The sequence below is a fragment of the Ambystoma mexicanum genome, chromosome 3q, assembly GCF_040938575.1.
Source record: "Ambystoma mexicanum isolate Mex_15411 chromosome 3q, UKY_AmexF1_1, whole genome shotgun sequence".
NCBI lineage: Eukaryota > Metazoa > Chordata > Amphibia > Caudata > Ambystomatidae > Ambystoma > Ambystoma mexicanum.
This window is the reverse complement of record NC_090926.1, coordinates 1,165,635,861-1,165,663,040: the sequence shown is the minus strand read 5'-3', so window position 1 is coordinate 1,165,663,040 and position 27,180 is coordinate 1,165,635,861. Positions and strand designations below refer to the sequence as shown.

General features: G+C 47.1%; 1 protein-coding gene across 4 annotated transcripts in view; it reads right to left on the bottom strand.

Annotated features, from left to right (window-relative positions):
• Window positions 1–27,180, bottom strand: part of TGFBR3L (transforming growth factor beta receptor 3 like) — a 179,535-nt gene that overhangs the window by 118,441 nt on the left and 33,914 nt on the right. The gene's annotated exons all lie outside the window — the stretch shown is intronic.

Genomic DNA, 27,180 nt, shown 5'->3' with positions numbered 1-27,180 from the left:
GTGCCAGGCCATATTGAGGTCCCCGTGTTTGGGGCGTAAATGGAAGCCAGCGTCAGAATGGCGTTGTGTAATTTGATATTAGCAAAAGCGTACCTTCCTTCCTTGTCTGATTTTTTGTCTATCACACTTACTTCCACACTCCCTTTCACTGCAATCATCACTCCTGCCCTTTTTTCCGCTGCATTGGATTGTACAATTATATCGTAGCCTCTCAGGCGTATTTTCCCCCTATCTTGAGCTTTAATGTGGGTCTCCTGGAACAGCAACACATCAGCCTTTTCTTTCCTTAACATGTTCTCCACTTTTTTCCGCTTCACCGGGGAGTTCAGGCCCCTTACATTTAAAGTTACGAATCGAATCTTCCCCTTTTCAGATAGGCAAATTGTGCAAGTGTTGTGCCCGAGTTGAGTTTCCCCTCCTCACTTCCGGAAGATCTTCCCTCCCCCCCAAACTGTAAAAAGGTCCCCCAACCATTAACTTTGTTCCAACTTTGCACCCGAGGAGGGCCCGGGTACCTAAGGTAGCTCTGGCGTTCCGCCTGTCGCTCCCAGCCCTCTGTAGACTCGAGGTTAACTTTGTGGGGAGTCCTAAACCCCACGACATTCCTTGACCTTTATGCGGGTTGTTCCGGTTCCGCGCCGGGCCAACTGAGTCTGTCGTTTACGAATTCCATCATTGGGTGCCGTTCCATATACTGCCTTCAGCCACACAGCACGGGGCCTCTTGTACTTTTAGATTTGCATCCTCTAATTTATTTCGCTTGACACATCATTTCCCCTACCGCGCCGTTTTCTTTTCTGTCGGACCTTTTCCCATCCCCCCGGTCTGTTTTGTAGTTCCCCTTTCTTTCTTTCAATTCTGGTCAAAGACTCCCCTGTCTAAATATCCATGATGCTTAGCCCCTCTTCCATGGTGGTCACCCTCCTTTGTTTTCCCTCCCAGTCGAACAGCAGACCAAAAGGGAATGTCCATTTATATTTTATCTCTCTAGTGACCAGTTCCCTCGTGAGTGGGGCCATCTCTCTTCTCTTTAGGAGTGTTACGGCTGACAAGTCCTGAAACAGCTGAATGTCTACCCCATTCATCCTGATTTGTTCCAACTGCCTCGCTCTCCGTAGTATAAGCTCTTTTTGTGGATAGGAAGACAGAGCCGCCAGAATGTCTCTGGGTCTCTCTCCTGGAGCCCCCGTGCGTTTCGGGCCTACTCTATGCACGCGGTCGATCCCCACTGCCTCCGAGTCCTGAGCATCTATGATATCCCTGAAGACCTCCTGTACCGCTTTCCTTAGATCCCTGTCCATGACCGATTCTGGCATGTTTTTAATGCGTATATTCGATCTGCGGGACCTGTTCTCTAGGTCTTCGCACTGGATTTCCAGATTATGGGTCAAACGAAATAGGTTCTCTTGTGTTTCGCCGCTCTGAAGAGCTTCTTCTTCTGCGTTTTGCACTATTTTTTCTAGGGTGTTCGTCCTTTCTTCTAGGTTGGCAATGTCATGTTGAACTCCTTGAATTGCCTGCTGCATATCCTGCTTGATTGCTGCGAACTGGTCCTGGACCGTTGCCATTAGTTTATCTTGAAGTTCTTTAAACCAGGAGTGCATATCGTCTTTTGTCGGGGTTAGATTGCCAGAGGCGGTGCCCCTCACCTCGGACGTGTTCAAGGTCTGCAGGGAAGAGTCCTCCTGCAGTCTACTCCTAGTTGACACTGGGGTCTCTACTGCCCACATTTGAATAAGGCTGGAGTCTTGTTTGGGGGGCTGCTGGTTCTGTAGGGATCCCCCCCTCCCTTTCGCTCTAGACATAACTTCCTCAATGAGTTCTTGCCTTTGCTTTCACCCGTGCCTTCCCCCTCTCCTGTTTTGATGGTTGGGCAAATGTCTCTTGAGAGGTGGACCTTAACGTGTCCTGCTGCGTGCTTCGCGCCCCTTCTTAAGTTGCTGGTGGTTGTTGGGGGTTACTTCGAGGGCTTACTGGGAAAAGAGGGGGGGGTAACTCTCCTGACTGCGCCGCCAGCTGTATGATCGTCCCCACGGGCGCTGCGGTGTTGGGGCTCCGGACAGTGCTTCTCAGCACCTCACTGATTGCGCCGTCCGCCTCCTCTTTGTGTCTCTAGGGGGGCCAGGCAGTGCTGCTCAAACCCTTGGCCGCCTCCAAGTAAGCGTTAAGTGTGGGAGGGGGGGGGTTGTCCCTCTCCGCTTCAGCTGCGTTGGGCCTTCCTGTGATTCCCACCGCCTGTGTGGGGGGGATATGGGGACCCCCCCGGCGGTAAGCTCTCTGAGTTCGTGGGGCCCGAGGGGGAGAGCGGGGAGCACCAGGGGGGTGCCTCACCTTACTGTCCACCGGATTGAGGACTACCGCTGGTGTCCGTCGCCTGGGGGTGTCGGCTGGCGTGCGGTGCGTCACCCGGCTCTCCCCCGCGCCTCCTGCGGGGTCCGCTGAAGTCGGAGGGCGCCGAGCCCATCCCTCGATGCCGCCAACTGTATGCCCGTCCCCGCGGGCGCTGCAGAGCTGGGGCTCCGGACAGTGCCTCCCCGATCCTCACTGCCTGCGCCGTCCGCCTCCTCCCCGTGTCTCTGGGGGGGCCTGTGCCGATTTCACAGAGCGTAGGCCGGCACCTTGTCCCGATGGGGGAGGGGGAGCTCCTCTCCTCGGCTCGGCTGGGGGTAGAGGTACGGGGAACAAGCGTCTTCCTTATGCGACCCGTGCCGTGAACCGCACTCGGTGCTACATGTGGGGAACAGCCGCCCTCCGGTTCGCTGCTTCTGAGGTGCTATTGAGTGGCCCGGCGGGAGCGAGACTTACGCACGTCTCCTAGCTCCGGCGGCCATCTTGGAATCATCCCTATCACCAATTTAGACATAACTACATCCAGTGGCTAAAGAACAAAGACTAATAACTGACATTGTAAATATGCTCAACTTGTAACTTTTATCTATCTGTCTCTCGTAATTGTACCTCACTGTCTCTTTTGCAACTGCATTACCTCACTGTGCCCTTTGTAACTGCATTACCCATGCTCACAATGTAAAACAATGTACAGCACTGTAACTAAGCTGAGAATATACTTGTAATGCTTGCGCCATCATACCTTCTGGTCCGGTGCGCCATATAAATAAATAAACAAACAAACAAACAAATAATGTGTGTGCTGTATAGGGCCTGTCAGTGTTATATCTATGCATTTATGTGAGTGTTTAATGACTTAAATGCCTCTGTAAATGAACTCCTGGTGTAATAAAGCAATCTCCTAACAATGTGTGCCTGTAACCTTTTCATTGATAACCAATATGTATGCTGTGCATCTGTTGCTTGCAGGTGAGTCCTGCCTAAAACAAGCTGTTGCAAAACCAACAGTTTTGACTTGTGCATAGGCATTAGACAGACATTTTTCAGTTCTATGTAATTTTCCCGCTTTCTGAAAAGACTGATTTTTTTTCAGCCGATTTTGTGCAGCTCTCAGAAAGTGGGAAACGGACATGCTGTGTTTTATTTATTTATTGTAGGGGTTTCCAGCCCCCCACCGAGCCTCCCTTTGCTCCTCCCTATGCCCCACCCTCTGCCGTGGCATTACCTCAAAATCAGGGAGTTTCTTCCACTGACCCCCTCTCTCTCAGCCATCGCACCCCCATCCAAGACTACCCCAAACCAAAACACACACAGACACACAACTCACACACCAACACACATGCACGCACACACTGACCCGATCTCCTCCTACTCCGCTTCCGGGTCCTGGTGAGCCTGTCAGACCCTACGTGCAGTCATGTGCAGCAGTGGTTTGACAGTTTCATTTAGAAAGACCGCTCTAGGTGGTCACAGAGCAGTCTTTCTAAATCGATTTTGTTTCGATTCAGGAAAAAAAGGTAATTTGACCTAGAAAGCATTTGTCAGGCGGTGCCATCATATGCCCAGGTACCCAAACCAGTTTTCATCTGTTCCCATCTCATGGGCCGCTGGTACCCTTATGGCAGTGCCTGACAAATCCTTATACCATGCCTGCTAAAAGGCCAAAGCTGTTGGCTTTGCCAATGCATGTTGGTTTCAGTAAGTGAAAGTGTGTATGCCCAGATGTGGGTGCCTTGCTTGCTATGTCTAGTGAATAAAGCTGCAGCCCACTGTTAGCCTAACAAGGCCCTACCTGAACCTGTCAAGGCTAGGATGGCAAGTAGGGAGCCATTTCTGATGATCTTCGCATGCATACTTACCAGTGGGGTTCAGACCCACATAGGAAGCGTCTTTGTCTGTGCGGAAGCCCACCCTGCCTAGCCAGAACGTTTCATGATTCAAACTGATAAGTACTGACTTGATAACCTCGTACTGTTTGAGTAACTATTAACAGAGTTTGTATGCAAACAGAATAGATCATGTTTATCGTGAGTCGTGTTTAGGTATTATGGGCTGGGTGCTGAGTGCTGGTTGTTTAGGCAGCGCCATAAATGGACATCGTTTTCTGTGGGATCCCACCAGTGACATGGGGGAGAGGGAGCGTGACGGAAGGATTGTTCCCACCCCACAATAAACACTTGCCTCTCAGAAGATGAATCATAAATACCTGGAAAATAACACGAGATGCGCATTTCGTATAATGTAGCTGATTAAGTAAAGTTTATTATTTATTTATTGTGCATTTGTACGGCGCTCATACAACAAGTAAATTGTGTTTCAAAAAGTGGCACATCTTTTAAACCTAAAAAGCAGTATTTAAATATTACCTGCAAAGTACAATCAGAGGTGGATTTAACAGTTGGACAAGAGACAAATGCTCATTGGCCCCCTGCTCTGCCTCTCTACCCTGAAAGACAAACAGCCAGGGCTGCACAGACCCTCCCAGTGAGGCCCTATCGTTTAATGTGTCTCAGCTGCAGACTATTTACAACAGGAAGTGATTACAGATGGGAAAAAGGCAACTGGCAGTGACCGATGCTGTGGTACTTTATTCTTAAAAAGATGTAAGGTTTTAATAAGCTATTTAAGTGCGCTTGTTGGGTGATTAGTAATTGTGGGGTACAGAACAAGCTGTGTGAAACAATGACCATGTCATGCAATCAATTTCACTTTGTGTCGTTCTGAGATTTTTTGTAAATTCTCATTCATTTCCATGCTGGAACTTGCAGGCGTCCATTCAGGATGGGTAAAATAAAGTCACACTCATAGGAGGCCATTTTCCAAAGTCCAGCAAAGTGGAAGAAGTGGTCCTAAAAGCATTTACTGCCACATATTATGCGCTGCATGATTTTGTATGATTTTGCAGGCAAAGTTGCAGAACAGAGTGAACTTAACACGTATGTCTGCTCTTACAGGTCCCACTGCCAAATCTGATAGGTTTTCCACCAGCATGTCTTTTTATTCTGGTGGAAAACCACCTGACTTACTTTCCCAGTACTTGGTGGAAACAAATAAAATTGCATGTAGAGGGCCTTGTGCAAACATGTCCAAACAGGAGAGGTCCCCTCCATGCAATGTAGGATTCAAAATAAAATGACCCCCTTACTCTAGGACAGTTGTCTTCAAACTTTTTTGGCCTGGGCCCCCCCGGAGCAAAGTTTGGGTAGGCCGGGCCACCCCAAAAGTGCCAGATGGAAAGTATGTAGAAATCGCTATGAACGTTTGCATGCCGTCACCGCACCCTACTCCCAGTACAGACCCTGGGCTCGCCCCACCCTACTCCCACCACTATCCCAGTGCTGCCGCCCATCCTGCTCCCACCACAGTCCCATAACACAAGCATACACAGATCCATACACATTTAAATAAAAAATAAATCGCCATAAACGTACCTTCTGCAGGGGCCTGCCCGTGGTTGCTAAAATGCCCCGCTCCAGGTTGCTCTGCCCGTATGTGTATGCCCCAACCAGCATTTCCAATGAGCTATGCAAGGCTGGCGAAGCAAAACACCCCCAGCATTGCAGGGCTCAGTGATCATGTGCGGCTGGGTAATTAACTGTCAAAGGCAAACAGTGTTTCGCTTTGACAGATCAGCCAGCCCAGGAGCACTCCCTGCGCTGGAAAAAGCAGCTGAGGGAGTGCTCAGTGTTTCACTGGGCTGGCTCCTTGGCTCCTCCATAATGAGTGAGGTGGCCAGTGGGTGGACGCCCCCTCACCCATTATGGATGAGCCGACAGGCTTGGACTGGCCTATAGGGCAATATAACGATGACCGTACCAAAAATGCAAAATGCTAGTGTAGGCCAGTCAAAATGGGCCACTTTTTTGGCCAATGTCGGCCAGTTTGAGGAGTTACTTCACTATGCAGCTAGTAGTTTTGACCATTGTTGCTGAATAAATATTCTTTGAATATCACAATTATTTTACATTTGAACAAAAAACAACCCCTTGGGTACTATTCAAACAGTCTGTGACTAAAGGACAGAATATCCATTTGCAACTGCTGGCCATTTTTTCATTGGTGCCTAAGACCGCCTTATGGTCCAGTCTGTCCATGTGAGCTGCCCCTTACCGTTTCCTCCAATCTAAAACAACAAAAAAACCCATTTTTTTTTTACATTTCATGCTGGGCTCTGGCGCCCCCCCCCCTGGGATGCAGCTGCGACCCCCTGGGGAGTGCACGCCCCACAGTTTGAAGACCTCGGCTCTAGGAGGAGGCATCATCCTTGATTCTCTGCAGCCATGCCAAGTAGGTGGGAGTGGTGAGGGGGGGCTGATGGAAGGGGTTTAGGGGTGAAAGGTGAAGGAGCAGTGGATAGAATAGAAAGGGGGAGCAGATAGGAAGGTATGATATGATATGCTATGGCATTTATAATGCGCCTATATACACAAGTGTTTCGAGGTGCGACGAGTTAGGGGAGGGGAACAAAGGGGGGGACAAGACAACGATCTAACTAGGTCAAGTGACATTGAGATTGTGCAAGTGCAGGGGCAATGGGAATATATATGGGAATATCGGTAAATTGATGTTGCCACACTATTTTGCATGCTTCTCTTTTTCTATGTACTGTTTTTCTAGCTAATTTATTGAATTATGTTGAAAAATTATACACAACGTTTGTTCTGTATGGTTAATTGGGATTCACCTCTAAAGCTCTTGTTTAGAGGTCGGCAGTGTACAGTTTTTTTTCATGCTTTGGAAATAGTTTTCCTCATGGAGATGGGGAGTGTGGATGGAAGGTGAAGTGAGCAGCAAATGGGAGATAAACGTAATGTGGTAGTTTATGGAAGGGAGCGGATGGAAGAGTAGAGCAGAAGACTTTGCAATGGTACTGTAGAGCATGTGATTTTGGAAGGGATGAGCGGATGGAGGGGGAAAGCAGATTTCCCACATGAACAGATGGAGTGATCCTGGGCAAATCAATTTGTTAGGAAAAACAGATAGAAAACATGGAATATATGTTGCACTTGTGACAGCCCTTAACTACTCCTGTCCTAAGCTCCACAACATGCACAGCCTAACCAGGGCCCTCTGTCAACGCCTGAAGCTGTTTGCCTTAAATCTGCCACTGAGTGCAATCATTAGAAGCATCCTGATCAGATATTCAAGTAGTCCTATGGGCAGGTGTCTAGAAAATTGCCTTTTCTGGATCCGGGAATTTGTTTTGCTGGATCACAGATATAGGAAATCTGAATCAATGTGGTTAGGGGGCTCCTACACTCACACCCACACCCAATGGAAATTGGGCCCTCCTGATCACAAACCTGTCCCACCCAGATGAACATTCCTGGATCCAGGCCTGTTGTATACAGGCCATTTATCTGCAAAGCCACATTCTAGAGAGAGGGAAAGCCTGTAAAAACAAACATTTTCCTAAATGAAAATATAACAGGGAACAATTGCCACAGAACTGTTCCATATGGCACCAGCCCATTACATCTCCCTCTAGCAGTGGCTGCAGCATCTCTGTAGGAGGTTTAGGAGCCTGCACCTAGACTGTACAGCAGTGGAGTACACCACACAGAGCGTGGCCACCCAATTTGTCGACCAACATGTCATAGTAATATACAATGGCTAATGGCAGGCTTGGAATGATATGATATTTTATTTATATTGCGCCCATACACAAGTGTTTCAAGGCGCGACGAGGCAAGGGAGGATTACAAGGGAGGAGAAAACAACGATCTTACTAGGCCCAGTGACATTGAGAACGCGCATGTGCAGGGGAGAGGTACGGGGGAAAGTGCAGGGGGAGGGGAGGAGTTGGAAGTGCTGAACACGTGATCAAAAACAACAGGTAGTGCGGCCAGCAGGAGGCAAGTGCAAGAATGAAGCGCAGACAACAGGTGTCTAATAAGTGTGGGTAAAGCGACTGTAGGGTTGCAGATACAGACCCAAGTGGAAAGGGTTGCCAGGAGACAGTGCGAGTATGCAGCTGGGTGGGCAGGGATCTGGGCACAAATTCAGAGGGTAGCCAGGTGCTCAGTGCAGAAACAGACAGAGATCAGCAGAGGAGAGGAAGAGAGAAGGCAGAGGCAAAGAGGAAGGTCTTGAGGTGCTTCCAGAACCGAAGATGGTACTCCTCAAGTTTCAGGGAGGTGAGGAGGCTGATCCAGAGGGAAGCCCCTGCCGAAGAAAGAGATCTACCACCAACTTGTTGCTTGGAGAAGCAACTGACCCTGAGGGAGTTGCAAAGGGTCTTGATCTTAACCCTTGCAGCCACTGGCAGCTAATTCAGAGATTTCAGGGCAGGAGAGATACGATCCATGGGCTTGAGGCAAGGACAAGTCTCGCAGTCCTGTTCTGGATGAGTTGCAGAGGGCGGAGAGTGGTAGCATGGATCACATTCAGTGGCAGATCCCGGGGTGAGGCAGAACAGTTGCCCCCCTCAGGCCCATCAAGCATCACCAGAGCACCCCCTAACAAGTTGCTTCCCACCGGGCGACACCTGATGAGAATACCCACACCAGCTCGATCGTGAGTGACGTCTTGAATGATCTGGCGCCCATCAGCAATATAAACATGGCCAATCTTTCCAGTGCACCATAGCCCACAATGACTACACCAGGGCCAAGAGGAGGTTCACGCAACTGGGTGCAGTATGCAAGTGAACACATTTATTGACTGATTCATTCTTCCCACTTTTTAAAAGTCAATGTTGTGTTGCGTGGGTGACAAAATACCATTCCCAATAGGGCAGCACACTATCAGCAGAGTCAAGTGGAAGTGCTAGGCCATCGTAGGGTTATAGGTCAAATGGTCGAATCTAAAAGGTCGACAGGTCAAATGGTCGACACCAAAGGGTCGACAGGTCAAAAGATCGAATTTCTTTTTTGTTTTTTCACTTTTTTTTATTTTGGGGGGGTCCCCCCAGCCCCCTTTTTTTTGCTAAAACCCACTTTTTTTTCCCTAAACGAAAACCCAAAAAATATATATAATTTAAAAAAAAATGTGATCATTTCACCTGTCGACCAAATTGAGTCGACCATTTGACCTGTCGACCTTTTAGATTCGACCATTTGACTAGACACCCATCGTAGGCTACCATAATGTGGTGAGTGTGATGGGGTGCACCCATTTGGCCCTTATCACACCAAATCCAGGGGGCAGGTGCGCCACAACAGGCACATGTAAACCGTAAACATACAACCGATGTGTGGCACAAACCTTAGCAATACAAACATGTGTGCAATGTCCACCCACATAGCCCAGCCACAGAAATCCTAGACATCAAATACCACCCTGACCTGGATAATATGTATGTAGGCTGGGCACCACACACACACATGTAGACACATTGCTGCATGCATTGATAAACACATGGGCTTCAGAGCTAACCCTACAGTAACACAGGGCCATCCCTATGTACCCAGGTCATGTTTGCATGGCAGCTTGTGCACACAGGAGTTTGTTGATGATGGCACAGTACTCTGAAGATCCATATAAAGCAGGCAATGTCTATTGAACCACAATGGGAATAACTGGGAAGCCAGTGCAACCCACCTGACATGAAATATATGATGACTACATGTTTTCATTTGCTTGCACACTATACCGACTGCCAGTTCAGGTATGAGAGTCAGAATTGCCATAGAAATGGCAAGTACTATTTTGCTCTTTTTCTGGAATCACTCTGTCTGGCATTGCTTTTAGAATTGTCCAAATCCAGGCATCAAGGGCAGCAAACCTGACAGGTTTTTCATGCTATCCCTCATTAATATTCATGAGCAAAAATGTGCATACATTTAGACTCATTGGGCCTCATTCCAACGGTGCCGGTCCGGAAACAAGGGTGCAGGTAACCCTACCGGCACCGTTGTTTCCGGATCTGCACAGTACAACACTGCGGATGGGTGCCTCCGGCCAGGGTCAGACCTACTGGGCGGGATGGCACCTACTCACAGAGTTCTCACGGGAGCACCGGCAGCGTGTTAACAGTGCTCCTGTGTCCCCATTCCCACCAGCGCCTGACTTCCTGGCCGCGGTAACTTTTTTCGGGTCTGCTGGCAGGGTTACCGCTGGACCCGTAATTAATATTAATGAGGGGTATCCTGAAAATCCAACTTGGATCCGGCTCTTGTGGCCTGGAGTTGGATAACCATGGGCCTTATTTCATCAGCCGGGTGTAAAGATAGGAAAAGTGTGTTGAGTGTTTTGCCACACTGCTACACTAAGGGTATGAGAAATAGTGGCAAACTAGAATACCATTGCCGCGCGCGGTAATGGAATGATCTGCATGATATAGCGTCAAGCATACCGTGTAATCATTCCCCATGTTGGAGTTCCATTGGACAACATTAGAGACATAGGTATTACCATACATGGTACTACCACATATGTTGATGCATTTATGCAGAGGTAACTGCATTTGCAGTAGTTGCCTCCATGTTGTCGCCCTGGCTGCCAATTGTTGTTGAACGGATAGGACAGGGCGTGGGGGGCGGGCAGCAGGGTTGGTGGTGCCACACTTTCCACAGTGCATGGGCACGAGAGTGGAGGACTACTCCTGTCGCTCCAGGACCCCTCCAAGGGTAGCATGTAACTGGGCCCATTTTGTACAAGCTGCATGCAGAGGTGGTGCTGCAGTGTGTGTGCAGGTCTGTGACATGGATTCAGTGGCTCAGAAAAGGCTCCCATTCCGGCTGGAGGCCTTTTGAGGGTCCAGGCTTCCTTCTTTGAGGTTCAGGTGATGGATGGCCCGTGGCCGCATCCTGGGTCTGAGCTGCACATGGCTCGATCCTGCCCTCTGCAGCTTTGTTCCTCGGCTCCACTGATATGATATGATAGGTTATTTATAACGTGCTTAATACCCAGAGGTTTCTAAGCGCGGACCCGGGGATCGAACCTGTGTTGCTGCGAGTCGTCTTGCTTCTACTGCCTCGTGGCTTTCCCCATGAGCCTTCCACAACACGCTTTCATCACTGCATTGGCTTCCTTCAGGGTCCAACACCTGGGGGATCAAGGTCGTGGCACCCAAAAGGCCCCTTTGAGTGAGTGTCACCCTCTGCTGCCTCGCTGCGAAGGCGTGTCCCTTTGTAAATGGACGGCAGAACTTGGCCACATGAGGGCTGAAAGAGAACGACTTGTAATGCTTTTCTCACCTGCCATCTTGTGTTTTCATTATAGAGAAGACTCAGGAGCTTGTGGATAAACAAGGCCAGACGTCTGAGGGGCAAGCCCTCGTTTGTAACCTCTTTAGAAGGTGAAACGCCTGAGAATCACGATGCCCAAAAGATCTGAGAACCAAGTTTTGTTAGGCAATTGCCACGCTACAAGAATCATGACTCAAGGAGAGCGTTCCTGAAAATAAAACATTTCTGAAAGAAAAAAGGACCGATTTAGAAGGACCGCTTCGTGCGGCACGGAGCAGTCTTTCTAAATCGAACTTTCACCCCCTGCCACACTCGAGTGCTGATAGGCTCTGTGAGCCCCAGCGGACTTGTCGTGAGAGTGACCAATGGACAATGGGGCTCAGATCCAACTCACGCCTGACACAGCCACGGATGCATTACAGCCACAGCATTTCCAGGGTATGTAGACTTTCCACCCAAAAAATTTCCATCGAGGGTATTTCCATCGAATTGTTTCCAACTATAAAATATGCATCAAATGCATATTTCTGCATATGTTTGTGGGGTAAAGGGTTAATTTTGTTTGGGGTGTGTTTTTAAGGGTTAGAAAAACAGGGGTTTGGGGGAGACCCCCCCTTAAAGAAAAAATGCATTCGATGCACATTTTATCATTTGAAAATGTTGATGGTACTTACCTTCGATGGAAAAGATTCGATGGAAAAACATGTATCCCATTGCCAGCAGCATGCCAGTGGCCTCTTGGAGAAATATGTATATTAATGATCCAGCAGCCAAAATAATATAATGGATGGACTCTAGGTGATGGCTAGAGAGGGATGCCAATACAGAGGGACGTATCTGCAACAGTGGTCATAGTTCCCTGGGCAAGGGCTCATTTGAGACTTTTGGTGCATCCTCCATTGCCGTTCATTGCGATGAGAGGTCTGGAAACTAGAAACATAAAGTCAGCATCTCACCATAAATATGGGAAGCTCTCTGCCACCATGGAGCAGGGAGCCCCTGCTAAACGATGAAGGACTGTGTTCTCTACACGCTCTCTCTAAAGCTGGCATGCCACTTGGGGATTTCCCACTCATCCTAGGGGTCTTCGAAAATGTAACCTTTTGGCCCTTAATGGCTGCATTTTAGTAGAGTGACCAGACGTCCCAGATTTCCCGGGACCATCCCATTATTTTGCCCTTAGTCCCAGCATCCCGAGACTTTTTTGAGTTTTGAAACCCCATCCCGGGTTTTGGGAATGGCTGGCTGTTTTTTGCAGGTGACCATCAAACAAATGCCGAAATTATGCAGGGGGATGGCATTAAACGCTTGCGTTTTGCTTGTGTTTGATGCCCTCACGCTTCCTCCAGGACTTCTCTCCACCAATGAGAGCTTTGAGCTTTCAATGAAACACGTACTTACAAGTACTTTGTGCGAAAAATGCCACCGACATAGAAGTAGGACGACAATTTCATTGGAGTCCTATGTGGCTAAACTGTAGTCCTACTTCTATGTCGGTGGCCGACCCGGTTTTTGTATTTAAAAAATGTGGCCACCCTGATTTTAGGAGTGGATTTCTTCTAAAAAACACTTCCTATTGGCCATTGCTCTATTCGGAGATGTGGGGCATTAGTATGTAGTGCATATTGTAGAGTATCACTAGTTTTGTGTTGTTATGTTATGTGAATATCATTTGTATAGCGCACTGCGAGCTGTAGGTATCCTGGCACTTTTTTGGAAACCAAAACAGAAGTGAGCAGAATAACAAAAGAACTAGCCTACCGGTGATACAAAGAGGAACGTTTTCGGAGCTTTCCGGAAAGAAAGATGGTGTTCAACCAAACGAAGAGAAAGGGGCAGGGGGTTCAATAAAATAGAAGCAGTCACGGAGAACGCTCGCTCACACCCACAGTCACTTTCCGAAACCGGGGAACCCGAAGAAGACAAAGATTAGAAGACCGAAGATTTCTGGGTGTCATATAACGAATAAACCTGTCACAAAGATAGGAAGCACCCAACCCGCAATACGCGCGTTGAACAACGCAAAGAGCTTGAAACTTTACCCTACTCTCCACGAGAAGCCAACGAAGGCTTCGAAGCACTGGGAGGATATGAGCATATCTGGGTAGGCCACCCACCAAATGGGTGGCCGGGTTTTACAGCATTTGTAGCTTATTCATGTAGTACCTGGTTTGGGCAAGCAGAGTGGCATGACGATGAGCCATGATCCACGAGACGTGCCCTGACCAAAGATTTCTCCTTAAGTTCTGTTCAAACATTAAAATGGTCCAGGAGAATTACAGTTGGTACCGATGGTAATCGTTGACCGCCTGCTGGATAAGGAGATTTTGTTATTCTCCATTCTGATCTCCAATATGACTTAACTGGAGAATTGAGGAATGACCTTCGCAGGTAATACCGTCAGAGGAAGTGCCTCAGTTCTTTACAGATAATACCTCCATGCGTATGCTGGAGGTATTGCCTTGTTCAGGAAGGAGAAACAGCAGATAATACTGTTACCTCTTGTTTTTTCGGTTACCTCCAAACACATAACGAGGCCCATTTTCCGTACTAGAATAATCACTGTTCCCAAGCGGTCAGGCTTTCCTATGGTCAAACACGGTTATTTGGCAGCGATGGTTAGATGGCTTTTGTGGAGATGCAGAGGCAGGGCACCAACCGCCAAAAAAGATGGAAACAGTGATGCTTAAAGGAACCAAAGCACTGACCTCACCAGTGAATGGGGGTCAGTTCAGGTGGAGGGGGCACACAGGAGTATGCCGGCGTAGCAACATGGGATCCTCACAATGTGTGCTGCTCTCCAATACCCGAAGGCTGAGCACTCAGTATTGTGGGGGCTAGGCAGTGATAGTGGTGTCAGAAGCTGGCACAGCAGGCAGAAACATGCAAACTAGAGCCAATGGGTGCTACCACCAGGCACAGTCAACATGCCAGTATCCTCAAGGTTGCTTTGGTGTGGTGGCTCACCACGTGGGCCTGTAGTCGGTGAGGCTGACATCTCAGCATCAGTCCACAAAGTGGGTCTGCTGGGCTCAGTCTTTTGGCTAGCTTGACTCGCTTGGATGGCCCTCCTTTCATTCTCAGCTATTTACACGGCCCTGCCCCTGATTATCTCGCTTCTCTTTATTTCATTTTACTCTCCGTCTCGTCCTCTCCGCTCTGCTGAACTTTCCTTACTTACTGTTCCACGTGGCTCTTGTGCACAATCTCGTTTTCGATCCTTTCAACTGCTGGCCCCTCTCCACTGTAATCTTATTCCACTATCTCTCCGATCTATAACCGCTCCTCCTTTAAAAATCACCTACGCCAGTCTACTGCTTGATTGCTATTGGCCGATACCGAATACAATTGTTTATGCTGATTCTAATGTACTGTTCACTGCTTCTTTGTGAATATCTTTGGTAAAAAGCACTATATAAATCTCAAAATAAAATTCAAAATACAAATAGCTGGCTCCACTGTGATTTTAGCAGGTGGTACAATTCGTTGGTAATTGGGTATGGCTCTTGGCAGTAGAGTACATTTAAATGTTGCCAATCTGCTTCTCTCATGGTACACAGAAAGAGGCAGGCACCATAGAAACATGTCTCCACGGGGGAGGAGATGAGCACTTGGGCAAAGCCCCAATCTGAGAAGTTGCTGTTGTGTGGATCCTGTTGAGGACCTGTCATGATTTTCTTCAAAGTACAGGCCAAAGCGACTGGGATTTATTAGACATTGGTATTGGGACGGTCATCACAACTCCAACATTATTTTCACATTCTTTCAAATCTGATGGTCCTTGCCACTCAGAGATAAGTGTCTCCCATTTAAACTTTGTGGAAAAACACAGCAGCGTCCTGGCGTGGACATGTAAGGATGCCAGAGAGAGAAAACTAATAATGTGTGTGCTCATGACGGGCAGGCTTCCTGGAGAAAGGCCGGCCATCTTAGCATCTTATCTTGTATCCTTCATGGAGAACACAGGCTGGCTGCTGGATGTAAGTGGAGATGACAGAAAGCAACACAATATCAACTACAAGTAACTGCCACCAACCAGGCAGTCCGCACAGCCAGCGAGGCAGGCCTGTTCCCCTACAGCACCTAATCCCTTAACCTCTGGAGTGCATCAGACGTGCTGCTCTGCCAGGTCCTCAGACATCATGATGGTCGAAACCAGTAAATCAGGAAGAAATACATGAAAAACAGTAGGCTATAGAAGATGGATGTTAGGTCTCAATATATGTTTTTAAAAAAATCTTTTAGTTGGATTGTAAAGCGGCCTTTTGCAATTTGGGAGATTGAATGTGAATGTGCAAAACTGAATACTGGTGAATGAAATATTTGGCAGAGGGCTTAATTAATGAATATCTTTTTGCATTTATAGCAGCACACAAAGCCCAAGGGCATCTAGGCGCTAACTACAGAAAGTACAGTTTGACGATGGAATGCAGTGAGATTAGTTGAACAGGTGGGTTTTTACTTTTTTCCTGAACAAGGTGTAGGATGGTTCAGTGCGAAGGTGAGGAAGGAGGTTATTTCAGAGCCTGGCCACACGAACCAGGATGCTGGAACCCACAACTTTTATGCAGTTAAATCTTGGTAAGATAAGGCAGTGGCTGTGAGAGGAGTGTAAGGGTCTTGTGTTAGGCAGAAACCTGTGCAGTTCCCTTGGGGACCACTGCAAAAGGCTTAAGACTACAGGTGTTGGCAGTAAACCCAATTGGTAGCAGTCTGTACCACCCAGATTTACCTTGTAGCTGTGGCTGAGCAGCCAGATTTCTCTCAAGAAGAATTAGAAAGTATATAGAGTATACAAGATAGGTACCAAAATACAGTAGCACAAGCAAACACTGACCAGAGCTTTGATATCAAAGTATATAATTATTTATTAAAAAGACACACTTAGAAACACTCCAGCACTATTATTGTAAGCAAGTTCAAAAAATACAGTCACTATTAATATGTATACATCCCTTATTCCTTATTAGACAAGTCTTAGTTAACACCACCTATTTCCAGACAGAGGTGAGCGCTTAACTAAAGATGGCACTCCAATAAGTTAAGAAAAAGGGAGGGAAAAGGCAGAAATTAGGAAAAGCACACAACACAATACTTTAGAAGCACCCAGCAAGGCAGGAAAGTCAAAGTCTACTTGTGAGCAAAAAGTTCAGAGGCCAGGCTCCCTCTTGGAGAGAGTAGAACACCAATGCACCCAAGATCACACAGTTCAAAAAGGCTTGAAAAGTCTTGCAGGGAGTTCAAAAAGGAATTAGTTCAGCTCAGAAAAGTTCAGTTAGCCAGCCTAGGGCCAACCCAAGTGGTAAGTTGAGGATTTAAGAGACACCCCACACAGACCGTTGCGAGGGAGGCCAGGCGGACACAGTACCTTGAAAGTGGAGAGAATCCTCCAGCGGGGGCAGTTGTTCCTGGCAGCGGGTGCAAGTTGCCACGTCGTCCAGAGGAAGAGAAGATCTCGACGTGGAGGAAAGCTGAAGGTTGTTGCACTTTGGTCCTGTGGCGACGTCTGAAGTTCGAGTCCCCAAAGCCCTGCTTTTATGCAGAAAACCCCCATTCATCAGTCCTAGTTGTCACTCAAACATGCTAAGTTGTGAGCCGGGCGGCTCACCACTGGGCCAATCACACTAGAGTGCGACTTGAGTTGCCGAGGCAACTCAGTCCAGGGTGCCTAAACCCCCCTCCCACACATCCTGTAGACCCAGACAGAGTGGCACCACTTTTGGAGGCTTCTGTGGAGAAGCCTGCCAAAAAGTGGAACAAAGGGTTCGACTTGGGTTGGAGTTACAGAGGCGAACATAGACGCCATTTTAAAACCGAGTCCTGGCGAAAAGACCCAACCATGGAATAAATATTAAATAAATAACCCGGCGGTATCTTTAACATTGCACCAAAAAGTGGTGCGTTTAAAAATGAATGGGAAAATCCCATAGTAAATATTCTTAAGGAATTTTTCGCGTGGTAACCACTGCCACCAGCCAGAAACTCGACGAGGGGGGACTGCACAGTGCCCCCTCGAAAAACAGACCCAGGGGCAATCTAATTACCCCTACCAGTACTTCCACAATATGATGGTTTGTACTGGTTCTGTTGCCAATTTAAGACTAGTAAAGTCAATGGTGACTTTACATGCCCTGGGAGACAGTAGTCAGTCCCAGGGTATGGAGTCTATGTTTGGGGGTCACTATGACACCCCTGTGTTACTGCACTGATAGTGCTGTGTAACACACTTACCAAAAACCACATGAAACCCTATGGAGTAAAAGACCCCTAGCCCATTAAACACATTGCAAAGTCAAAGAATATCTCAAATAATGTCTAAGAGTGGGAGAAAAAGAGTCTCACTCTTAGCAGGAGAACAAATTAAACCCCAAAAATCCAGCAAAGCTGCTAGGGGACTCACTAGGTTTGGGCAATTAGCCTTAACAGAGAATTCTCCCTAACACTCGCCCCCCCCAGACTAAGGGACAGGAGGATTTAATCCACTCCTGGATGAATCTCATACCTCTAGTCAATGACATACATCCTAGAGAGACCATCAGCATTTTGGTGGTGACACCCTGACCTGTGCGCAATGGTGAAATCAAACCCTTGCAGGCAGATTGACCATCTCAGTAGTTTTGGGTTTTCCCCCTTCATTTGCATCAACCATCTCAAGGGTTGGTGGTCAGTCTGAATGACAAAAGTAGAACCATACAAGTATGGCCTAAACTTCTTCAGTGCCCACAGAATAGCAAAACATTCTCTTTCAATTGTTGCCCACCTTGTCTCAGGATGCTTCAGTTTTCTGCTGATGAAGCAAATGGGGTGCTCCCTACCTTTCTCATCCAGTTGGCTAAGGACTGCACCTATACCTACATTAGAAGCATCTGTCTGCACAATGAAAGTTTGGTGACAGTCAGGAGCTCTCAATACTGGTGCTTGGCATAGAGCTTTCTTCAGGTTTTCAAAGGCCTGATTGCACTCCTCATTCCATTTGACCTTCTTAGGGAATAATTTTGGAGAGGAGATTACATTCAGTGGAGAAACTAAGGTCCCATAGTTCTCTATGAAATTCGGTTTATAGTCATAAAACCGAAAACAAAAATCCCGAATACAATAATCTCGAATCCAAAATCTCGAAAAAAAAAAAGTCGAATTTTTTTTTAATGACGTTTTTTGTTCGAAATGGGGGGGTTCCCCCCCCAACCCCCCTTTTTTCTATTTTTTTTTTATTTTAACCCATTTTTTTTACTTACCTGACCCCAAAAAAGCATATAATTAAATAAATAAAAAATTCGACTTTTTTTTTTCGGGATTTTGGATTCGAGATTATTGTATTTCGAGATTTTTTTTTCGGTCTTTTGACCGACCACCATGAAATTCCTGTAATACCCAGTGAGGCCTAGGAAGGCCCTCACCTCGGTTTTAGTAGTAGGTGTTGTCCAATTTTGCACAGCTTCAATCCTACTGAGCAAAGGCCTTATTTCTCCACCTCCTACCTCATGCCCAAAGTAGACCACCTTACTCTGACCAATCTGGCATTTACTTGCCTTTATGGTCAGATTCGCCTGTCCAAGAGCCTGCAAAACATGTCCTATGTGGTTAACATGCTCTTCCCAGGATTGGCTGAATACTGCAATGTCATCCAAGTATGCCATGCAGAAGTCATCCATCCCAGCCAGAACTTGATTTACCATCCTTTGGAATGTTGCAGGTGCATTTTTCAATCCAAAAGGCATAACCTTAAATTGGTATAAGCCAACTGGGGTAGGAAATGCAGTCTTCTCCTTGGCATGGTCTGTCAGGGTTATTTGCCAATAGTCTGACATAAGGTCAAATGTGCTGAGGAACTTGGCTGAACCAAGTCTATCCACCAACTCATCTGTCCTTGGCAAAGGGTGGTCATCAGTCTTAGTGACTGCATTAAGAGCTCTATAATCCACACAGAATCTCAATTCTTTGGATCCTGCTTTTGGTACTAACACAACTGGGCTAGACCATGGACTAGTAGAGGGCTCTATTACCCCGAGATCAAGCATCTTCTTGACCTCCCCTTTGATGTGGGTCCTTACATTTTCTGATATTCTATATCCTCTGCTTTTGACTGGCAGACAGTCACCAGTGAGTATATCATGCTGGCCCCACGGGGTCAAGCCTGGTGAAAGTGAGAACAAAGAGGCAAACTCATTTAACATAGATTTGCACTCTTCTTGTTGCTCAGTTGTCAGATTTGAAGAGAGATTTACTCCTTCAATCTTTTCATCCAAGGGTAAGCCTCTGAGGAGATCAGGGAGAGCTTCAATCTCTTCTTCCTCTTCTGTTGAAGCTAGAAGCAAGGCTCCTACTTCAGGCCTGGAGACATACGCCTTTAGTCGGTTGGTGTGGAAGACTCTGGGAGCCTCCTTGGAATTGCACAAGTCCACCAGATAGTTCACCTCTCCAAGTTTACCCACAACCTTGAAGGGTCCCATCCATTTATCTTGCAAGGCCCTCTGCCTTGTGGGGATCATAACTAGAACTAGCTGGTTTTGAGTGAACTCAACCATGTTAGCCTTTTGGTCATGCCAATGCTTGACCAAAGCTTGCCCAGCTTTCAGGTTATCACTAGCTTCTGCCATCATGTGTGGCATTCTCCTCCGGAGACCTTTCACATAGTCAGTCACTCTGACTGGCTTGGGGGAAGGAGCACTCTCCAACCCCTCCTTAATCAGGGCCAATGACCTCTGACTGGATGGCCATAAAGAAGTTCAAAGGGAGAATCACCTACTCCCTCCTGAGGGACTTCTCTATAAGCAAAGAGAAGGCATGGCAATAGAAGGTCCCAGTTTCTTTTAAGGGGATCTTCTAAAGCACCTATCATGCTCTTCATGGTTCTGTTGAACCTTTCTACCAATCCGTTTGTCTGAGGGTGGTAGGCGGTAGAGAACTTGTAAGTAACTCCACAGGTTTTCCACATGGCTTTCATGTAGTGGGACATAACATTTGACCCCCTGTCAGAGATTACCTCCTTAGGAAACCCAACCCTGGTAAAGATACCCAGGAGGGCCTTAGCCACAGCCTGAGCTGTAACAGTCCTCATAGGAATTGCCTCAGGGTACCTAGCAGCATGGTCTACTACAACAAGGATAAACCTGTTGCCTGAGGAGGTTGGGGGATCAAGGGGACCAACAATGCCAATCCCTACCCTCTCAAATGGGACTCCCACAACTGGGAGAGGCACTAAAGGTGCCACTTTCTTGGAACCAACCTTACCAGAAGTTTGGCAGGTGTGGCAGCTCTTGCAAACCTTATCTACCTCAGCCCCCATTTTTGGCCAATAAAAGTAGAGTGAGAGCCTTTCCTTGGTCTTTTTGAAACTCAAGTGACCAGCCAAAGGAATCTCATGGGCCAGTTGCAAGAACTGTTGTCTGTTTTCTTGAGGTACTACAAGCCGCTTGTAGTCTCCAGATGCAGACTCAGTTGGTTCACTGTAGAAGAGGCCATCTTCCCAGTGCAACCTATACTTCCCAGGCTCTTGCCCATCAGCCTGAGAAGCTGCCTGTTGGCAAAGACCTTCCAGAGTTGGACATTCCCTCTGTCCCTTACTGAAGTCTGCCCTATTGGGTCCACCTTCTGCCAGTAAAGACTGCAGCTCAGGATGGTCAACAGGATCCAGATCTCCAATGAGTTATTGGCCTTCCACTAGCTCCTCTTCAGAGTCTAGCTCAACCACACAGGGTTGTACCTCCCTCTCAGCCTCAGCTGGAGGTGGAGTTACAGGTGTAACTTTGGACAACCTTGGGGAAGTCCTTGTTGGCTGCACTGGAGTGCTTGCTGCTGGCTGTTTCCTAGAGGTCTTGGGTTTCCCCTTTGCTTCTTGTTGTTCAGAGATAGCAAGTCATAACTCTAGTGGAGTAGGAGTGATTTCCTTCTTTATCTTCTTCTTGGGAGTACCTCTCATTGTTCTCTCCCTTGCAGGTCTGGTGAGCTCCTGTAACTGTCTGGGGGTATGTGACACTACTCCAAGAGTCTTCAGGTCATTACCCAACAGAACCCTTCATGGTACCTCACTTTGTATGCTGACAGGTATCTTCATAGTCATGTCATTACACTGGATGAGAACTGGTAATTGGGGAAGCATATGCACAGACCCTCCAGCTAACTTGGTGAGGCATTTGGGTGCCTTAGCAACATCCTCTGCCTGAAGAAAAAATGGTTTATCCACCACAGTTATGCTGGCCCCAGTGTCCCTAATGGCAGGAGTCTCCTGACCATTCACCTGGGCACTGTCCTTATAATACTCTTTAGTATTATCTGGGATAGAATTATATACATCTAAATTCTGTTGTTCCCACAACCCCAGAGACACTAAAGAAACACTAGCTGCGACTCCAATGGGTTCATCAGCTAGTAACAGAAAGTTTCCACTTGCCATTTGTACTTCCTCCTCTGGATTGAAGGCTAAGGAGACAAGCTGGACCCCTGAAGGTTTACCCTTACATCTGGGATCTCCTTTCACATGGTCAGGCGAGCTACAAACATAGCGTTTACCAAATGCTTTCTGGAATGGTGGCTTGCTCTGACCTCCTTCTGGTTTACCACCAGAAGGTACACTACTCTGATTTGGTTTCCCTTGTGGCTTACCCTTATTGTTTTGTTTGGGGCCCTCTTTGGGATTGGAATTATTAGAATTCTCTTTGGAGTACTATTTTGGCTGTTTCCCCTCATCCTTTTTCTGAGTTACCCCAGAGTCCTTGTGAGTAGCCCAGTTGGCAGCCCACAAGTCAGCAGCCTTAGCTAGTTTTCTGGAATCTAATTCCTTTGAATCAGCCAAGTGCTGTCTGAGCTCAGGAGAGCAGGCATCATAAATTGACTCCAACATCACAAGATTGTTCATTCCCTCATAAGTGTTCACCTTGTAACCCTTAATCCATCCATCAAAGTTCTTCAAAATTTCACTCACCCAGGTAGCCCAAGGGGTACCATCATGCTTTTTGAGGGTCCTAAACCTCTTAAGGTACTGGGAAGGGGTCTTCCCAAATCTAGCTATCAGAGCTAGCTTCACACATTCATAATCCTTCTTATCCTCCTCCCCCAACTCCATTACCACATCAGTTGCAACAGGGGGGAGCCTAGAGAACAACCAGGAAAGTAACTCATTTCCTGTAATGTTCTGGAGCCCATGATTATACTCAAACAAACTCAACCAATCCAACACATCCAACTTAGGCTCATACATACCCACAAGCTCTTTAGGCATCCAGGATCTTTTGGGACTGGAACTCCTAGAGGATCCGTAGAGAGAAGCATTTTCCACAGACCATTTTTTCATCTCTAACTCATGCTTGAGCTCCATTTCCCTGAGCCTTAGTTCTTGATTCAGTTCTTGGTGTCTTTGTTCTGCTTGAGTATTAAGTCTCTTAAACTCCAATTCAAGTTTCATTTTCTCTAGTTCCAGATATTGAGGACTAAGTGTGGGACCTGGTAAAGGTCCAGTAGGTACAGCTGGCAGTGCAGGTAGAGGCCTAGGGGGGACAACTACATCATCCTCACCCTCCTCTTCTGCTTCTGACTCAGGGTTATCAATACTAGGATCAATATCAATATCATTGCTGTTATCTACATTTGCTGGAGTGGTAGGTTTCTCTGAACCACCATCCAGACTTTGGTTTGCTAACAACCTTTCTATTAGCTCCATTTTCTTACCTTTAGTCAGGAGATTCTTATGCTTACAGAGAACTCTTAAACAATCAGCAGTTTTTGTAGCAAGGGACTCTTGACTATAACTTTCCATAGTTGACAGGTTAGAAAATAACTTTTTTTAGTGCTAAGCTTTGTGGTTAGTTGCACTAAGGTATCTATAAGCACACTAAAATGTATACTCAATACAAATCCCACCGCTGTACACCAGTGTTAGGCAGAAACCTGTACAGTTCCCTTAGGGACCACTGCAAAAGGCTTAAGACTACAGATGTTGGCAGTAAACCCAATTGGTAGCAGTCTGTACCACCCAGATTTATCTGGTAGCTGTGGCTGAGTAGCCAGACCTCTCTCAAGAAGAGTTAGACAGTATATAGAGTATACAAGATAGGTACCAAAATACTGTAGCACAAGCAAACACTGACCAGAGCTTTGGTATCAAAGTATATAATTATTTATTAAAAAGACACACTTAGAAACACTCCAGCACTATTATTGTAAGCAAGTTCAAAAAACACAGTCACTATTAATATTTATACATCCCTTATTCCTTATTAGACAAGTCTTAGTTAACACCACTTATTTCCAGACAGAGGTGAGCGCTTAACTAAAGATGGCACTCCAATAAGTTAAGAAAAAGGGAGGGAAAAGGCAGAAATTAGGAAAAGCACACAACACAATACTTTAGAAGCACCCAGCAAGGCAGGAAAGTCAAAGTCTACTTGTGAGCAAAAAGTTCAGAGGCCAGGCTCCCTCTTGGAGACAGTAGAACACCAATGCGCCCAAGATCACACAGTTTAAAAAGCCTTGAAAAGTCTTGCAGGGAGTTCAAAAAGGAATTAGTTCAGCTCAGAAAAGTTCAGTTAGCCAGCCTAGGGCCAACCCAAGTGCTTGAGGATTTAAGAGACACCCCACACAGACCGTTGCGAGGGAGGCCAGGCAGACACAGTACCTTGAAAGTGGAGAGAATCCTCCAGCGGGGGCAGTTGTTCCTGGCAGCAGGTGCAAGTCACGGTGTCGTCCAGAGGAAGAGAAGATCTCGACGTGGAGGAAAGCTGAAGGTCGTTGCACTGCCAGGGAAGAAACCAGCCGCGGAGTTCTCCGGTTAAAAGGTACTACCCTTTTATTCGCTGTAGTGGTAAAACGTGGTATCCCGGTTGCCGGGGTGCTTGGCACAGGCAAGGCGGCCACGGGATGATCCGGGAAGGCGAAAAGGCAGGCAAACTGGTTATCCCCACCAGTCAAAGGAAGAAGACTCCCCGGGATGAAGATCTCCTCTGTCGTTGGAAGAAGTGGTGAGTCGGTTCAGCAGGGCTCCACCGGTGGTGTCGTCGTTGCAGGTCGGCTCAGCTTCTCCCTCTTCGGATTCTTTGGTCCTGTGGCGACGTCTGAAGTTCCAGTCCCCAAAGCCCTGCTTTCATGCATAAAACCCCCATTCATCAGTCCTAGCTGTCACTCAAACATGCTAAGTGGTGAGCCGGGCGGCTCACCACTGGGCCAATCACAGAAGAGTGCGACTTGAGTTGCCGAGGCAACTCAGTCCAGGGTGCCTAAACCCCCCCTCCCACACATCCTGTAGATCCAGACAGAGTGGCACCGCTTTTGGAGGCATCTGTGGAGAAGCCAGCCAAAAAGAGGAACAAAGGGCTCGACTTGGGTTGGAGTTACAGAGGCGAACACAAACGCCATTTTAAAACCGAGTCCTGGCGAAAAGACCCAACCGGGGAATAAATATTAAATAAATAACCCGGGGGTATCTTTAACATTGCACCAAAAAGTGGTGCGTTTAAAATGAATGGGAAAATCCCATAGTAAATATTCTTAAGGAATATTTCGCGTGGTAACCACTGCCACCAGCCAGAAACTCGATGAGGGGGGACTGCACAGTGCCCCCTCGAAAAACAGACCCATGGGCAATCTAATTACCCCTACCAGTACTTCCACAATATGATGGTTTGTACTGGTTCTGTTCCCAATTTAAAACTAGTAAAGTCAATGGTGACTTTACATGCCCTGGGAGACAGTAGTCAGTCCCAGGGTATGGAGTCTATGTTTGGGGGTTACTATGACACCCCTGTGTTACTGCACAGAGGGTGCTATGTAACACACTTACCAAAAACCACATGAAACCCTATGGATTAAAAGACCCCATAACCCATTAAACACATTGCAAAGTCAAAGGATATCTCAAATCATGTCTAAAAGTGGGAGAAAAAGAGTCTCACTCTTAGCAGGAGAACACATTAAACCCCAAAAATCCAGCAAAGCTGCTGGGGGACTCACTAGGTTTGGGAAATTAGCCTTAACAGAGAATTCTCCCTAACATCTTGCAGGAGCAGTATGTTGAGTTTCTGAGCAAGGTACAAAGGCGTGTTGATTGAAAGGCAAAGGTGTGTAAGATTGAAAGAATTGTGAATTAGATCCTTTCACTGATGGGGAGCCAGTGAACCGATCTTCTGGCATCAGAGATGTGGTCATGTTTTTCGAGTCCAGTGCAGCACAGAGAGCGCTGTTTTGTATTGCATGGAATTCGTTTAGGTTTTTTTTCAGCCGTACCGCAGAGTCTGGCACTGCAATAGTCCAGTTTACAGCCAATGAGGGCAGTCCTGTGCAACTATGAGGCGAGCGTCAGAGGGGAGGAAAGGTTTGCTTGCATGGATTCGTGGCATAGGCTGAAGGCTGAAGTGGAGGCAATATGGTTGACTTGGCGTGACATGTTGAGTGTAGCATCTAAGTAGCCACCCAACGTTTTCATGGATGGCACAACAGTGATCTTGTGGCCATCAATGTTGAATGAACTAAAGGCATTGTAAAGTTTGGCAATGCGGGCAGGAGTTCCACCACAGAGGAGCTCGGTTTTCTCATCGTACAAGCAGAGGCCGCGGAAGACCAACCAGAATGTGGGCGTTATCTGCATCATTTGTGCAAGAGAAGCCGAGAGAGTCAAGGTGGTCAAATAGAGGTTTCGTGTAGACGCTGTAAAGAGTGGGGTTGACACAGGAGCCTTGTGGAACACTGTAGAAGTTTTGTGTGAACAGTGTGATAGCTCCACCAGAAACGACTCTGAAGGTTCCATTGGCCAGGAAGGAAGAGACCCATTTTGCGGCTACAGGGGAGAAGTGGGCAGAGGAAATCAGCTGGTGGTATAGGGTCAGGATGTCGACGAGATCAAAAGCAGCGGAAAGGTTGAAGAGCAAGAGGAGAGGGAGTTTGCCAGCATCACTGAAGTCGCTGAATCGGATCTGTAGGTCGAGGAGGGCTGTATCAGTCTCATGTCTAGGACAGAACCCAGATTGTCGGGGGCTGAGAATGTGGTGGGTTTCTAAGAAGCCCCAGATTTTGATTTATACAGGTGTTTGCCAGGAATGCGCTCCAGGACTTATTTCCCAGCACTAGCACTTATTATCTTAGTTCCTTATTATGAACAGAACCTGCTTTGTACAATTTATTGACAACTTTACGTTATATTTTCATTTGTAAGTGAGACTCAAGGTGTGTGCAGAGTCTGCCGGAGACCAGCAAGCCATCTGGCAGAGGTCTGACGGACTCCCAATTCCAAGCTCATCGTTTGTGACTTCCTAAAACTGTTGACTACGACGCTACTGCGGCATGAGTGTCATTGCCCCGCGCCTTCATTTTCATGAATGCATGGACACGGATGGCATTCTCTCTGGCCACGCCTGGATCCTTCATGCTGCTATACATCCAGCAGCACAGTGGCAGGCCTGGGTGCATGCCACATAGTGCAGGTGCTCTGAGGGAAGAGGAGATTCACAATCTGACACCCTGGTTGAGTGCTCCCTCCCAGCCACGCACACCCAAGGACTGGGATATGGGGGGGGTGCATCCCCAACTAGAACATATATAAAAGAAAACCAACTGTTTAGATTATATATATATAATATATAATATATAATATATATATATTTTTTTTTTGGTTTTTTATTTTTTTTTATTTTTTTTTATTTACTTGTATATAATCAAAAAAAGAAAATCTGTTTGTCAATAAATCTTTTTGGTAGTCTCTTCAAATTGTCTCTAT